The sequence below is a fragment of the Phalaenopsis equestris genome, unplaced genomic scaffold, assembly GCF_001263595.1.
Source record: "Phalaenopsis equestris unplaced genomic scaffold, ASM126359v1 Scaffold000540, whole genome shotgun sequence".
NCBI lineage: Eukaryota > Viridiplantae > Streptophyta > Magnoliopsida > Asparagales > Orchidaceae > Phalaenopsis > Phalaenopsis equestris.
The window spans coordinates 693453-701590 of NW_018164980.1; positions in this window are offsets into that span (position 1 = coordinate 693453).

Here is an 8138-nt window from a genome sequence, read left to right on the forward strand (position 1 = left end):
ATATATATATTAGCAATATTTTTATATAATTAAAAAAATTATAATGCTATATAAATAAATATAAAACTGAAATAGTTGATAATTAAATGACATAATTATAAATTTAATAATTATTATCTATCATAAGCACTTTTTTTTTAATTTTGAATATCAACCAACCATTTAAAATATTAAATATAACATTTTAAGGGTTCAAATTTTGTATACAATATTTTAATTATTTTTTCACTACAATCACTCTTTTATTTATTTGTGAATGCTTTGAGTGAAAATTTTAATTCGCCAAATATTATAATAAAAATTTAAGTGATTAAAATGTTATATTTAATATTTTGATCATTCGTTATTATGTAAGAATTTTTTTTTTCTTCGAATAAATTTTTTATTGTGAACGAAGTAACCCTTACAATTGTGATGAAAATTCATTTTTTTTATTTTTATTTAAATATTCTTGTATGGAAATGGTGTATAGTGTATTATAGATGTTTAATTTAATTGAAAAATATTTTAAATTTTGATTTAAAAATAATAAAAATAACTCAAAATACTTAAAAATTAGTTTCACTATTTTAACAGCTTAATCTATTTTAAAAAATTAAACTTGTAAATTAAGTATTTTTAATAATAAAAAAATAAAAACTGATGAAGAAATGCCACTTTATATTTTAAAAAATGCATGAATTTTTATTTATTTTTGCTCTGAGGGAAGCAATATAAGAAAATAAATTTATGAAAGTTGGATTCTATCATTATATTTTCAAAATATATAAGAAAAAATAATGTCACATATCATAAATTATTTAAATAAAAAAAGGATAATGCCATTTTAACCAAAGGCCTTCGTTTGCACTACTGCGCTGTTCTCTGCCCATCAGAAAGCTGACACGTAATAGAAAATATTTGTACATCTTGGCTGTAATTTATATTTAAAAAACTAGGATAAATGAATAAATTAGGATTATTTCATATGAGCGTGTAATCAATATTTTTTTTTTCTTTGATATTAGGAGTGAATGTAATCGAAAAATGATTATCAAATTCTTAGCATGTTTATATAAATTTAATATTTATAATTGTTTTGTCGAAAAATTCATAGCAGTAAAGTGATAATTTAGCATGTTAGCATTCTACAAAGATTCAACACTCACCCATGAAAGAAAAATAATATGAGTTTTTTTCCGTGAAGAAATCATTGAAGGAGAAAAAACGTGAGGTCTAGCTTATATTATGCAGTTCTAAGCACATAGATACACTATTCTCGTGATTAAAGAAGTTGAAATTACAAATTTGATAATCAAATATGTATAATAGTGTAATGATAAATGTCATAATTGGGCAACAACAAATGTAGCTCTTGGCAATAATAGTAATAGTTATTCACAATGGCTTAAGTAATGATTAAAATAGTAATAATTAGCTGTAGAGGCCGTAATTGGAAGTTTAACAGTAGTAGTTGAGCACAAAGATCGTAATTGATTATTATAAAGGCGGTTTTTAGCCATAAAGACTATAACTGATAGTTGCAATAGTGACAGTTTGCCACATAGGTCATAGTTGAATGTTGTACAAGTAGTGCTGGCCACATATGTCATAATTGGCTGTTATAAAGACAGTAGTTGATCATAAAGATTGTAGTTGATGGCTGCATTAATAACAATTGGGCGTAGGGCTGTATTGGAAGTTATAACGATAGTAGTTGGACATAATGGATGATATTTGTTATTACAAATGTGATATTTAGTCATAATAAAGCAGCCAGGGCAGTTGGTGGCGACTGTCGGCAATGGTTGATTGAGGCTAATGGTCGGCAAACGTCTGGTGGCTATGAAGGTCGTTGGTTATCCCAGAATCATCTCTTTTCTTCTTCCTCTCCTCTCAAGCGAAGAGAGGGTAGCCTATTTATAGCTTTTGGAGGCAATACAATTTGATCTTTTGACGCATAACTTCCCCAACCACCTGATCAGACAGTCCTTGTTGATCTCCCCTGATCATAAATGTCTTTTTATGATTTGAATATCTTAATGAGCTCGTATTTTATTAATTTTGGGCTCGTAGGATTTATCTCGTCGAGTCGCACAATTAGATTATAAATATTTCAATTTTAGAATATATTTGACCAGTCAAACGACGATCTAAAGTCTCATATTATGCTTCAACGGTTGATCTAGTCTTGATTGGAGTCGGAATGGACCAATTTTGACAAAATTGGGTTCGACTTATCGAGACATTTGGTCTGACCATAAATTTGCTAAAATCAGGGATTTAATGATCTTGAATTTGAATTTAAAAGATTCTTTACAAAAAATACATCGAGACATGCTTGATAAATATTTGTTGTTGACATATTAATAATTATTATATTTTTATCCAAGCAACAGCCTCCTAAGATTTATTATTGATTCCATGTAATTTGATATTTATCAAGAATACATTAAATTCATTTTTTTTTTTGCACCAAGAAAAGTTATATATATATATATATATATCAATGTGTCTAACAATTCGAGTACCGCACCCTCCAACGGGGGGAATCGAACCCCAGACCAGAGGGGACTTACAACAGACAAGCAGATGACCGACCAACTGATCTGAATACGCGACGCATGCTTATATATATATATATATATTTCTACTGCTTTATTAATGTTTAAACTCAAAGGATTAGCAAAAATGGCACATTCCCCACATGCCAATGATATTGCATAAAAGTTTTCATATAATCAAACTTTTACTGCATCAGCATAGTAATGCACAATCATAGGAATCCTTTTGTTTTCTCTTCATTTATCATTCTCTTACATATTCTCAAGCCTCTATTTCTGAACTTCTTTAATCACAGGTTCATTGCGATTGTTAAATTATCCAGCCACTTCTCCTCTTTCAGCAGCTCATGTACTAAGGCACAGCACAGCATATATATATATAAGCTAATGTTAGCCTGATATCATCATTAGCCTTATCTAAAACATTTTGGAAAACAGAAATCAAGATGCTACACGCAGACTTGTTTAGTAATGGCTATATTTGGTAAAAAAAATCAGTGTGAAATATTATAATTATTTATAAGTTTATCAAGAACGTATGCGCAGATATCCTGAAACATCAACTGTTTAAGAGAAATATGTAATTAAAAGGCACTCTCTCATTCTAGTTTGCAGTCCTACAAACAAACGAATGTAAAAGAAACATCAGGAGTTTCCTAAAATGTAAATCCCCAAAAAAGCAGAAAATACATAATTTATTTCACTAGCACTCTCAAATGTATGTCCAGAATGAGCAATCCTCGTCATGCAATATACAACTTGAATGTATTACATCAATATTTTTAAAAGCGCACTTCACGAGCAAAGTAAAACAAAGAGCGTGACGGCCGCTTCTACTCATTGAAACATACTTCAAAACATTGAAGTTAATTTACAAGCTTTTTACAATTTCTAAGTTTTTAATAATTGCAGCAAAATATTAAACATTGTTCAAAATATTAATTTGTAGGTTCGCCTTCAATGTTTATCTTCAAGCTAAAGTATTATAAATAATCTCTTTTTTTTATTTTATATCAACTTTCAAGTTAAACTTTATATTTTGATGGTGGAGATCAAGCCCGTGTGGAGGTCAAAGGGGCAAGGATTCATTTCATTATTTCAAACTTGGACGTTGACCACTTCACGAGCTTTCTTCTTTTCTTCTTCTTTCTCTTTGATTTTAGTGCTTGTTAAGGAAATCGAAAGTAGATCAGGCATAACATTCACTCATTTTATTCACGCAAACATTCAAATTTTGTGTTAAACTTGGCATGAATGATCGAAATCTATTCATGAGACTTACTGTCTATTGATGTTAAATTTTGATTTACCTGTCTGCCGATTATACTAGAACTTTACACAGAGGACAGGAAAATGAAAGGCATATAAGTAGAGAAGTAGTAGAAAATATGCAATACTAATACAAGGTTATCTTACATAGGTTTGTGTAATCCAAACTTTTCTCATGACCTACTATTTATAAGTGCGGATGGGGGTTTGACTGTCACAAAAACTACAACAAAATAAGTTATACATAAGAAAAAGTACTGAGCAAAGCCCATCAGCTATTCATTGTAATACCAAAATGCACATAGCTTTAAAAATTGGACTAGAGCTTGACCGGATTTGGCTTCCCCTGGTGAATGTTGCTGAACAATTCTTCCGCTTAAGCAACTAAACCTGGACAGTCTGACAAGTTCATTGCGAGTCAGGTGAGTCATTCATGATCCAGGAAACCAAGTCATCTTAGAACCCAGCTAACGGGTTCACCTTCATCCTGGCAGATAGATCTACTTCAATCTCAGCTAATGTGTCTTCCTTGGACCCATATAATGAGTATGTCCTCTAGCTCGAGTTTATCTTAAACCAGGCTGGCAAGTCCATCTTGATCTTGTTTGGCAAATATATTTATCTTAGCTCGATGAATTCTTCATCTGATCGGACTAGCCAGTTGTTAATATTTAGGATGTAAATATTGTACCATTTGAGTTCGTAGATATAATAATAGCAAAGCCCATATTCCTCTCTGTGGATGCAGACATTCGTGCCAAACTACATAAATCTTCGTGAGTCCTTCTTTATTTGTATTTGATATTTTTCTCTTTTGGTTATTTCCATTATTACTTAATCAACATATGTTAAATGCTTCTCATAATTCATATACATTGACAAGGCATGTGTGTATCCATACATGTTCACCGAGTTGTTCAAATAAGTTCTAGTTTATAGGAAAGTGTTGAGTGAATTGAGTGAATTAAATAATAATAACAAATATTTGCAAAGCTCAAATCATTTTGAGTTATTATCACTAAGTATAATTGTAGAAATCTAGAAAAAACTTATAATTCTCGCTCACCATTTTGCACTTCATATATATAACAATGAAAGGGAAGAAAATATGAATCCCTCCAAATATAGAAGAATATAAAAGTAGAAAATATAAATAAAAACAAACACAATTAGTGAAATATATTCTCAGAGAAGAGAATAGATCCTTTCCTCATCAAGCATGCGGATTGACACTTTAATACACTACCCTCAAGTTGGGTTGTATATATAGTACAAACCAAGTTTGGACTTCAATTCATCATGATTGACCATCAATAGTGTTTTGATGAGAAAATCAACAATTTGAAGTCATGTGGGAATATGGTTGATCTAAACAATTCCACTGTTAACCTTTTCTAAGATGAAGTGTCGGTCAATCTCAGTGTGTTTTGTTCTGTCATGATGCACAAAATTTTCGGTTAAACTAATAGTCATTTGGCTATCACTGAACAAATTAATTATGTCTTTCATCTCAGCCTTAAATTCTTATAATAGCCTTTGAATCTACATCCGCTAACATATTCCTAGTACAAGAGCACAATATTCAAATTGTGCACTATTCTAAGAGACAATTGCTTTCTATTTCCTTCTCCACTTACCGAGATTGCCTCAAACATATGAACAGTAAATTTCTATCAATTATCTCATCTGTCCAGTTGACATTTGTGTAAACCTCAATCTCATGATTTTCAGTTCTTTTAAAGAGCAAATCATATCCAGGAGTCATATTCAAATATCACAGGATTTTGTTCACTACTTTCAGATCGTCATCATTCGAATTATTCATATTCTAGCTTACTACACTGACTGAGTATGCAATTTCAAAGCTTGTGTGTGATAGATAAATTAGTTTGCCCATGAGTCTTTCAATATCTTCCTTCGTCGACCGAATTGCTTTCTTTAATTATGTTCAGACTTTTGTTAGAATCTATGAGTGTGTCAGCAGGTTTACACCCAAGCATGCTAGTTTTCCATAACAGGTCTACGAGGAAGTTCCTTCGGGATAAAATTCCCTCCTTACACCGAGTCACCTCCATTCCTGAGATTTTTTATCTCAAATCATATTACAAGCATTTTTTCTAGTCTGATAATTTCTTCTCCATAATTACATGTCAAGACAATATCATCTATATATATTAAAAGAATAACAATTTTGCATGTAAGATTGGATTTAACAAACAATGTATGATCAACATGAAAATGATGATATATGTTGTAATCACTATTTTAGTAGGCCTGTAAAACCAAACATGAGAAGATTGATTCAAGTCATATAAGAACTTCTTTAACTTGCAAACCAACTTATTGTTCAACCTATTTTCAAAGCCCAGAGATATAATCATACAGACTTTTTCATCAAGGTCATCATTTAAGATGAAATTTTTTATATCAATTTAGTATATAGGTCAAGCTTGATTTACTGCAAGAGAGAATAGAACCTGAACAATATTAAATTTGGTAACATGTGTAAAGGTTTCCTGATAGTCAATCTCATATGATTATGTAAAGCCCTTTCGCAATCAATCTTGCTTTAAATCTCTCTATATTTCTATCTCCTTTAAGCACACATTACAAGCAAAGTGAAGTGAAGCGCATGATGCCAGCTTCGCTTTGTTAAGGCGCGTTTCAAAGTGCCAAAGTTAATTTGTAGGTTATTTTGTATTTTTTAAGAATTATTGCAACAAACTATTAGAAATTGTAGAAAATTTTAATTTATAGGTTTACCCTCCATATTTGTTTTCAAGTTATGTATTATACATTTGTACCGCATATTTTTTATTCTATATCAATCTTTAAGTCATATTTTATATTTTATAATTGTTAATGAATGTATATATACATTAATAATTTTATATAGCCTATGAACACTTTGGTCAATAAAAATGTGCAATTTTGCTCTACATTTTGTGCTTGGAAGCATAAATAAAGTCTTGTGCATCATACTGTAATTTACGCTTTGAAAACATTAATTTCACTGCAATAATTTATAGCCTGCAGAATTTTTTTCCCTGAGTTAACTCTATGTGTCAATGTATTATTCTTTTTTAGAGCTCGAATTTCTCCCTCACCAACCTATTTTCATGCTAGAACCTTTAGAACAGCATGGATAAAGTTGGGAGCTTGCACACTATCAAGGTTTGTCACAAAAGCCCTGTAAGATGGCAACAACATCCCATAAGCTACAGATATTTTAATTGGATTATCATGCACCCTCAGATATATTTTTTGCATGCAACTAGTTGATTAAAGTCATCAACCATCAGTGCGAAAGAGTCATGAATCATAGTTCTAACTCTTTATAGTCCTAGGTCTACATAGTGACCTCTACAAGCTCAATGGTCTTTCTTCTTCTAGTGTAGACACGAAATTCCTGATCATTGGTGTCATGTTGAGGCGGGGTAAAAAAAATTGGGACTATTTCTGTGTCATTCTTCAAATAGAGCTAGTTACAAAACAATATATAGTTCAATTAAAGGAAAAATGAAGTATCTTGAAAAAAAAAAAAAAAAAATTGATATTCCTTAAAGCTCTATCTCTAAATTTTAGAGTTGGAAAAATAAGATTGGTTCTCAAAGAATGTGGCATCCATAAAATTGCATATTTTCATAATGGTTGAAGAGTAGCATTTGCACCCTTTTTTATTAAATGAATAACCGAGGAAGATGCATCTGAAAAACTTGGGATTATGTTTGGTGTGGTGTTGTTGATAGATGTAAAAAAAGGCAGAATAATAAAAAAGCTCCAATGGTAAGTCAAAAGAAAGAGAGTGAGTATGTGGTAGGATTCCATGAGAATATTAAGTGGAATTTGAAATTGAAGACTCGACTAGGCATCCTATTTTCTATTTTGACTTAATTTTATCTTCTTATTTCTAATTAGGATTATTTTCTATTATGAATTTATTTTTATTTTTAGGGGGTTTTTAGTTTTTTTTTTTTACTTTGAAGAAGTTTCTCTCTTTTTTTTTGCTCTCCAGAGTATTATATTTTATTCCTATTGCAAGTGACTGTTGACCTCATTTTTGGTGAGGTCTTAGTCTCCTACTTTTAGAACCTAGGATCTAGCTTTAGGAGTTCTTATTGACAATCCTAGCGGACTAGCAATGGAGCCCACCTCCCGTAGAACTTCAAGCCACTTCTTGACTCATTTTTGTGAAGAACTCGCATGAGTGGTTCCGAGCACTCAACTTCTAGTTGTAAGGGCTAAGGACCAACATGTAGAGGGCCCGAAATTGAGTTCCTATAGGATCAAATAGTCTTAGGTGAACCCTTTGTGACTCGATTACTC